The 8,860-nt window shown below is 48.9% G+C and overlaps 1 protein-coding gene across 3 annotated transcripts in view; it reads left to right on the top strand.

Annotated features, from left to right (window-relative positions):
* Positions 1-1,689: 1,689 nt before the first annotated feature.
* PDZD2 (PDZ domain containing 2) overlaps positions 1,690-8,860 on the top strand; it is a 203,143-nt gene continuing 195,972 nt past the window's right edge. For 2 of the 3 annotated variants that reach the window (XM_064405468.1, XM_064405467.1), the window contains exon 1: positions 1,690-1,845. The gene's annotated coding sequence lies outside the window, so the exon portion shown is untranslated. The remainder of the gene's footprint in view (positions 1,846-8,860) is intronic. The other variant, XM_064405469.1, reaches the window with a different exon arrangement.

Genomic DNA, 8,860 nt, shown 5'->3' with positions numbered 1-8,860 from the left:
TATCCTCTGGGAATTTTTCATATCTCACTGGGATATCATCACAGTTTTGAACTGGAGAGTCAAAAGGTATAATTCTCAGTTATCCTGCTTCATTCATCATCCATCTTGCTGTTGTGAGCTAGCACCATTTCCAGAGAGCTACCTGGCAGCACAGAGGAGTGATTTGCAAGCATGTCTGTTCTCATGGGGATAAATAATGAACTGAGCATCATTCAAAGGCAGGTTCCTAGAAACAGGGGGGAAAGTCGCAAATGGGGGCTGAATTAGTTTCCTGCTGCAGTGCTTTTAGAGGCCTTTATATCCTGTGACTTTGCACTGGCAGGGACACAGGGCAGCATTAGCCACATGGGGTCTTGAACAGTGGCAGAACTTGTTGCACCCCCACATCTGTTGCTACTGACATTTCATTGAACTGTGTGCTGGATTAACTCTGGCCTCGCAGGGAGCCACCCAATGGGCTCACACTGCAGAGTGAAGATGCAGGGGAAAACCAGGGTGGGACAAGGGAGGTCCTCCTGGGTGCTGTGGGTTAATGGGGTCTGGCCAGGTGTTTGCAGGCAGTGCTGGTGGAAAAATCTCCACTTCCTGGGAGCTGTTCTCCCGCCAGTCCCATCATTTATGGCTCGCTCCTGTGCCTGGGATTCCCTCGCGGAAACAAGGTCAGCGACAGGAATCACGCACCTGTTTTTTTGCACCTCATCCTGGAGTTCATCAGTGTGAAAGGGGTTGGGTTTCTTCTTTCGTTGCATGCTGTGGCCTCGGAGACTCCAGGCAAACCTCATCGCTCTGCACAGAGGGTGGTGGGGGTGCGCTCTGCAGTACTGCTCTGTTTGCATGGAAGCATTATGCATTCACACAACAATTCAGCTCACAGCGTCCTTCCCGTGCTGAAGAGTCCTAAGGCACTGCCTGGTATCTTGTGGTGAGCCTGTCACTGCAACAAGTGCCTGTAGACAACCCTCTGCTCTAAACGCTGAGCTTGATTTAGTTATCAGCCCAGACATTGCCATCACGAGCAATCATCTTCAAAGAAGTGATAGGCAGAGCATCTGGGCCAAATTGTAACGTGATTACCTGACAGAGTCTTTAATAAAGACAATACTTTAGAGACACTTTGGTTGATCTGAATTTTTTTTTTTCAAATTTAATTTTAGAACAGCAGTGCTGGAAACACACTCCCTGCGCCTTGTACAGGGCCATGAGTCAGGAGAGGATTCTGGCTTGAAAGAAAGCAGACATTGGCCATTCCCGTTCGCAGTGCTTAAGGAACGCGAACCTGAAAAAGCAACTAAACACTTTAGAATGCCGTTTCATTTTGATAATCTTGAGGTTTCTATTAAAGGAAAAGAAAACTTTATTAAAATATTAGAAAGGATCAGCTTAGATTTATATATGAAAAAAGAAAAAAATGTAATTCACAGTTCATTTAAATCATCCTTGTAACTAGCACTGCCCGCTGAGCGAGAACCGAAGATAAAAGCGATACAAGGAAAACGTTTAAAAGACTTGAAAAAATCCCGGTGTGCCCTAAAACATTAAAACCCTGGCAGAGAGCAACGCCTGCTCGGCGGGGGCCGCAGATCCCAGGCAGCTCCCGCAGCGCCGGCCGGCCCCCGCGGCGCGGTCGGTGCCCGGCCCCAGGTGTCCCGCGGAGGAAGGAGGGAGCGAGCCCCGCCCGCCCCGTCGGGCCGCCCCTCGCGGCATCCCCGCGCTCCCGCCCCGCCGGGGCCGCCCCCGCCGCTCCGCGGGCCGGGCCGGGCGCTCCAGCCGGCGAGGCAGCGGCGCCGGGCCGGGTGCGCCTGCCCCGGGCACGCCGGGCAGGTGTCGGGGCCCCGTCCCGCCGAGGTGAGTGGGGAGCGCGGGGGCGGCGGGGCCGGGGCTGCCCCGCCGGCGGCTTCGCTCCCGCGGGGCTGGGCTGGGCTGGGCTGGGCTGGGCTGGGCTGGGCGCCGCGCTCCCCCCGTGCTGCCGCAGCGGGACGCGGGGGCTGCATCGCCCGGCGGTCGCTGTGGTCATGCCGGCATCCGCGCCGGGGGCTTCGTGTCCCGGCGGACGGGGAGGCGCAGCCCCATCGCCGCTGCCACCGGGGCCGCATCTGCCGGGGGTCGTGGGTGCCTCCCCCAGCTGCCTGGGCGCTCAGTCTCCTGCGGGGGGGGGGGGGCAGGGTGCATCTCCCCACCCCAGGGCTGAGGCTCTTCATCTTACCCAGAGTTGTTTGTGGGGGTTAGCAGCCCCTCCTCCATGTGTCAGTGGGGTGCCTCCCCCGTGATCCCTGGAGCTCCATGTTTCGGGGGGCTGAGGGTCGCATCCCCTCTGGAGGGGCTCAGGGGAATGCGTACCCCATCATGCTCCATCCCCAGGAAGCTGGTGAGTTGCTGGAGTCCATGCCCAGGGTTCAGTGGGGTCCATCGCTCTGTAGGTCAATGGGGCAGGTGTTGATAGGGCCCGTCCTGCCGGGGTTGGTGGGGTTCATTCCTCTGGGGGTCAGTGGGCCATATCCCCTGATCTGGGCGTGCTTGTAGGGTCTCTGACCAGTCTCGTTCTCCTATTCCCGGCGTGCCTGCCGGGGGCCGAGGGGCAGCTCCATCGCCGGCTGTGACACTTTGTCCTGTCTCCCGGCGAGGATTAGGTCATGTTGTGACAGTGCCTGTTACTGTCTTGCAATGCGCGGGACCCGGGGATGTGAGGAAGAGGGGCTGCCGCTGCAGAAAAACAGCAACCACCCCCCACTTCCATATACAGAGCAGTTTAATAAAATCAGACAGCATGAAGCATGTGGCCGATTTTCCCCCTCTAATCATCAGAAGGTAGTTCTCTGTGTCATTAAATACTCCTGTTCGCACAAAGCAGGCTGTGTGATATATGCAGTATTGTAAGCCGGGGAGCAGTTGTGGGTAAGAAATGTAAGAGGAAAACATCAAGAGCTGACCTCAAACTCTGAAGTTAACTGTGCTGCCTCTCCTTCGGGTGGCCTGGGGTACTCTCTTAAACCTGTCTCAGTTTGTAACTATCTGACCATTCTACGTGGCCGTAAAAGGCTCTGATGCCCCTTTGAAGGCGCCATAAAGCTGTAAATGGGCTTAATATAGCCCATCCCGTTAACCTCAGTGCTTTCCCTCGGTATCCTTTTAATGAGCAGCAATGCTCGTGAATTTCTCTCAACGCGCTGTCAAATCTTCTCTGCTTCTGGCTGGGAAAGAGCGCTGTGAAGCCTTGGGAGAGGAATCGTCCCAGAGCTGCCTTCACTCCCTCGTCCCTGAGGGCTGCGGGAGTTTGTGGGGGACTGACCCAGGATGCTGGAGCGCTCTGGCCGGTGCAGTGGCAGCGGGTTCAAGCCCTGTCCTTGCACCAGCCTCATGTTTTTAGTGGAGACATCAGGGCTTGGGCTTCGTTTTACTGCTGGCAGAGGGGCAGCCGGAGTGGCTGTGAGCAGGTGCTACCAGAGTGCTCAGCCGCCTTGGTGTAGGCTCCTCTGCCTTCATTTTAGCGCACACTGCAATGCCTGTACACCCTCTGCAACTCTCATGTTGGTGTGCAGGATGCATGTCCTTGCAAATACCGTGCTAATCCCTTGGGATGACTCACAAACTTCTGTAGAGTGCCTTCTCCCTCTCTTGCACTCGATGAATTATCTGGGTAGCCAAAGCTCATGCCAAGTAGAAGAATAGGCTGTGATATTACTGATATTACTGAGTTAATAATTTTCTGAAAAACAAAATGCCTGAATGCAAATAGAATGGAAAATGTGTCTTTGAAGTCTTTTCTTCTTTAAAATTATTCAGTGCCTAGCCTGGAGGAAACCTATTTTTTAAACTTTTCAAAAACTCACGAACATTTTAGAGAAGCGGAAAGGATTTATTTTTCTTTTCCTTTTTTTTTTTTTTTTTTCCTTTTTTTAAAAGTATTTTGGTTTTCATGACGTGAGGTCTTTTCTACATTCCCTTTGAAATGCTGACCGGGGAATGCTAGTCTAAAATCTTGATGTGTGAGTAGATGTTTAGTCTGGCTTACCAGCTCCTGAGCTGGCAAATGCAGCTGCCAGCAGCTCTGCCAGCAGCACCCAGGCTTCCCAGGGTAGAAATCAAGACACTAATTGTCTCAAATGAGTTGAAGTAGGGAGAGAAGGTCAGAGTCTGAGTGGTATTGCAAAGGATTTCCTGGGAATGCAGAGAGCTGCAGCTATCTTGCGTGGCAGGTATTTACTGCAGGGGTTATTTGGCAATGCTGGTGACATCAAACCTTAATGTTGTAAGGGTCAAATTTAAAAGCTATTGCATATCTTAATAATATTGCCATGGGTGTTTTACTGGCTTTTCAGTAGCTTTGTGAAATAGGGAACATCTCTGGGCAGGATTGTGGCTGGGTGCAAGAGCGCACGCTTGTGTTGGGAGGTAGCGAAGGCTTTAATATAAGGTCCATATGCCTTAGCTTGTATGCACAAGCAGTGGGAATTGCTTCCAGCATTTAAAATCCAAGTCATTACATCTGTGGAAAAAAAAATCTTTTTTAAAAAAAATTATAGTTCTTGTACACTGCACACTTTGTGCCCTAAAAGGACAGCTGAGTAGCCCTAAATGAAAAGGTCTGGGTTTCACCACAGTAATATGTGAAAAGGTCTTATAATACAGACACATTTCTAAACTGTTCTGAATGTTGTTGCTAAAAGTAGCTTCTTTACTATAGTTGTACACATTTCTATACTAGCTAATATTTCTGTATATTATTATTGTCTCCAGTATAGAACTTGTTTTCTTGCTCAGTTTCCTGCAGGTGTTTGTGGGTGCTCTGTGTAGCATTCTTACCTGAAATGAGTTCAAACCACTAATAAACTCCATTAGATAAATGTAGAATAAATAAAATAAAATAAAATAAAATAAAATAAAATAAAATAAAATAAAATAAAATAAAATAGTAGTTTTAACTGGGCCATGTCAAGTCAGGAAATACAGAGGCTGAGGCTCCAACAGTAATATTAACTTGGCTGCAGTACACATCCTGTAAGCTCTTTTATGACATACACCTCATAGTGTAAACAGGAGTAAGCGCGTAGATTAACGTATGCAGAGAAGGAGTAGAAAAGAGTGTTTTTATGTTTTTATTTGCCCCCCTTGTTCCTGGGACAGCTGGGTCTTACACAGAGCCTGGGAAAGCCTGGCACTGCCTTACGCCACTCTGGGCAGTGTGTCCAGTGCTGACTCAGGCATACCCGACTGCTGATGGGGTGAAAATAGCAGCAGCAAACGAGTAATTTGGGGTCTGTTTCTGTCAAAACAATAGCAGGATAATGAACTGTGTTTTGTTCTTTAAGGTGTGAGTTATGTATGCTGCTTCAGCCTTCCCTCTTGTGCCTCTCCCCACTGGCATGTCTGGCCCTGCTGAGGCTGCTGGGGTGGTAATGAAGTGCAGTGGCTTTGCTTTGGTGAGCCTCAGCTTTCTGCTTCTATTACCCACGTGTTACAGTAACAGCTCTCCTGGCTAATTTTAACTAGATCATGTACAAAAGCGATTAAATGAATATTGTACTTTAATACAGATCTGCAATGGGCCAAGCAGTATTGCTCTATGATGTTGTCTTAATTAAAAACCTTGTTATTAATATATTTCACTGAATTGATAAATTTAGCCTGAAGGTCAAATAGTCTAATATGACCTTCACCATGTCACAAGACATTATATCTTGTGCAGTTACCACTGCTCTGAGCTGTAGATTTGCATGCGATGTGGTGTCATCTAGGGCAGAGTCTGTGGTCCTTCAGCAGCAGCTTCCAGCAATGACAGAGGTGGTCTGGGTGAATAAAATTAATTTATGGGTCCTCTCCAGGAGAAAACAATTATCCTTTTCTGTCTAAAAAGGGCTCCTAATCAGTATCAGCACGCTGATATTTCTGCCTTGCTGTGACATTGTAAAGCTCTGCAAGGGAGGTGGGAGCAGATGTAATACTGAAATCTAATACTTCTCCTCTTATACCTGCCTAATGGCACCTCCTCTTCAGTGCAGCCTCCCAAGGATGCCGCTGGAGCATTGTCGTAAGCCATGCTGTTGAGCTTTAATTTCATTATTGTTTGATTTTGCCAGCATTTTATTCACTTTCTCTGCAGTTGGACAGTTTGCAAAAGGGGTTAGTAGCTGGGTGGATAACAGCACTTACTGTGTGCACTTAATCTAAATTTCTCTCTAAATGAAATGGTATTAAAGTAATTTGGTAAAACTTTGAAATTACAGTCAGGCCGCTTTTGATAATTGAGTAATTTCCCCCTTCCCCCCCCCCCCCCCCAACTAACTGTGTTTATTAAAATTATCATGACCTCACACAGAATGGTTCAAATCAAACAGAGTGTCTGGATCCCACTGGGTTTTGGTTCTGACCATTTTTGCTGTGTGAGAAGTGAAGGTAGGCACTGCTTTGGGGTCTCACCATGACGAATGGCCAGCTGTCCCCTGTCAGCTCTCACAAGTGGAACAGTACCTGCCAGGATTTGTGCTGGGGGACTTGTCAGAAAAAGCAGCATTGAAAAATGAGAAAACCATGGAAAATGGTCTCTTAACTACATTAAAGACTTCTGAAACTTCTGTCATTCTGCAAAAAAACCCTGTAATTTTTACACAGTGGAGCTGTCCTCCCTGACTCAGAGTGGGAAAAAGACCTATTCAATGTTACATTTTAATCATATACAACACAAAGACTTTTGCTGTGCTGTTTAAAATCCAGCTTTCTTTCAGGCTGTGTTCTGCCGGGATGTTTTCATCCAAAACGGACTGCTGAGGCTGACAGGAACAGTCTGAAAAAGCAGCTCTAACCTTCCTTCCTGACACTTCAATAGTGACACCCACTGTGGAAAACTAGGGCATAAATGCATTAACACTTGTCACTGGGAAGAAAATCCTCTCCATGATGGGGACCAGAAGAGAGTGATTCCTAGATTCATGATACAATTTGGTTCATTATTTATTTCAATGAAAGTATGTAGGTGCTGCTACAATGAAAAATTAAAGTGCACTTTACAGAATACATATGAGCTGACACCCTGCCAAACCCAAAGCCTTCCTGACCTACAAAATGAAGGAGAGCTTTGATGCTTCCTCCACTCTTTGCAAATTCTCAGACAAACAGGCTTTGTCCAGAATTTTGACAGAGGTAGGACCTCCTGAAACAGATGCCAAACCCACTGTGTTCACTGTTGCCTTTCAGGGAAAACATCCTGCTTTGCCTCCTGGTATTACAGATCTGCATGAGAGCAGCCCAGCTGCTTGGTCTCCTGTAAATGCTTTGGACTCCACTAGGCATCCTCTCACCCGTGCCACTGTCCTGTTGCATGTTGTCTGTAAGTTCAGCAGTGCTCTCATCTTCCCAGATGGGTAAAAGACAGCTTGTTTCCTGCTGGAGCAGGGTTTTTCCGCTCCTCCAGCTGTATGCAAATACAACACTTGTATAAATCAGTAACTGTGATCTGACTGAAGAAACACACTCCTGCTTCTCTCTCTGCTTACAGGGCAAAAGGGATTGCCTGGTGGTGTGGGGAAAGTCTAGGTTTAATACTGAGCTGTGTCTTTTACTGGATATGCTGGTCTTAATGTCATAGAATGGCCATGATTGGAAGGAACGTTAAAGGTCACGGATTTCCAGCCTGCCTGCTGTGGACAGGGACATCTTTCACTAGATCAGGTTGCTCCCAACTCCATCCAACCTGGCCCTGAACACAGCTTCTCTGGGCAAACTGTTCTAGTGCCTTGCCAACCTCACAGCAAAGAATATTTTCCTAATACGTAATCTAAATGTGCTCTCTTTCAGTTTGATGCAATTCCCCCTTGTCCTGTCACTACAGGACTACAAAGTCTCTCTCCATCTTTCTTGCAGGCTCCCTCCAGGTCCTGGAAGGCCACAATTAGGTCTCACCCCAAAGCCTTTTCTTTCCCAGGCTGAACAATTCCAACTCTTTCTGTCTTTCATTGTAGAAGAGATGCTCCAGACCTCTGATCATCTTGTCTCTCCCCTCTGGGCTCACTGCAGCAGGTCCCTGTCCCTGCTGTGCTGGAGCCCAGCTCTGGATGCAGTGCTCCAGGTGGGTGTCAGCAGAGCAGAGCAGAGGGGCAGAATCCCCTCCCTGCCCTGCTGCCCACGGGGCTCTGGATGCAGCCCAGGACACGTTTGGCTCTCTGGGCTGGCAGTGCCATGGCCGGGGCATGTGCAGCCTCTCAGCCACAGCACCCCCAAGCCCTTCTGGGCAGGGCTGCTCTGGGGCTGTTCATGCCCAGCCTGGGCTGGCACCAGGGCTTGTCCCAGCCCAGGTGCAGCAGCAGCACTTGGCCTTGTTAAACCTCATGATGTTCCTTTCCATGGGTCCATTCCTTGAGCTTGTCTGGGTCCCTCTGGATGGCATCCTGTCCTTCAGGTGTGTCAAACCACCACAGCTTGGTGTCACCTGCAAACTTGCTGAGGGTGCACTTGATCCCTTCATCTGTGTCATAAATAAAGATAATAAATCACCCTGGTCCCAGTACAGACCCCTGAGGGACAACACTTTTCACTGATGTTCATCAGGACTCTGAGCCACTGACCACTACTCTCTGGATGCACCCTTCTAACCAGCTTCTTATCCATCTAACAGTCCACTCATCTCTCTCCAATTTAGAGAGAAGGTTGTTGTGGGGGATCATGTCAAAGACTTTACAGAAGTCCAGATAAATGACATCTGTAGTCCTTCCCTTGTCCACTGATGTGGTCATTCCATCACAGAAAGTCACTGGGTTGTTCAGACAGGACTTACCCTTGGTGAAGCTGTGCTGGATGTCCCAAATCATCTCCTTGTCCTCCAAATGCCTCAACACAGTCTCCAGGAGAATCTGCTCCATGATCTTCCCAG

The sequence above is a fragment of the Passer domesticus genome, chromosome Z (genome assembly GCF_036417665.1).
Source record: "Passer domesticus isolate bPasDom1 chromosome Z, bPasDom1.hap1, whole genome shotgun sequence".
In the NCBI taxonomy this organism is placed as follows: Eukaryota; Metazoa; Chordata; class Aves; order Passeriformes; family Passeridae; genus Passer; species Passer domesticus.
The sequence above is the reverse complement of the archived record's forward strand: the minus strand, read 5'-3'. Positions and strand labels throughout refer to the sequence as shown.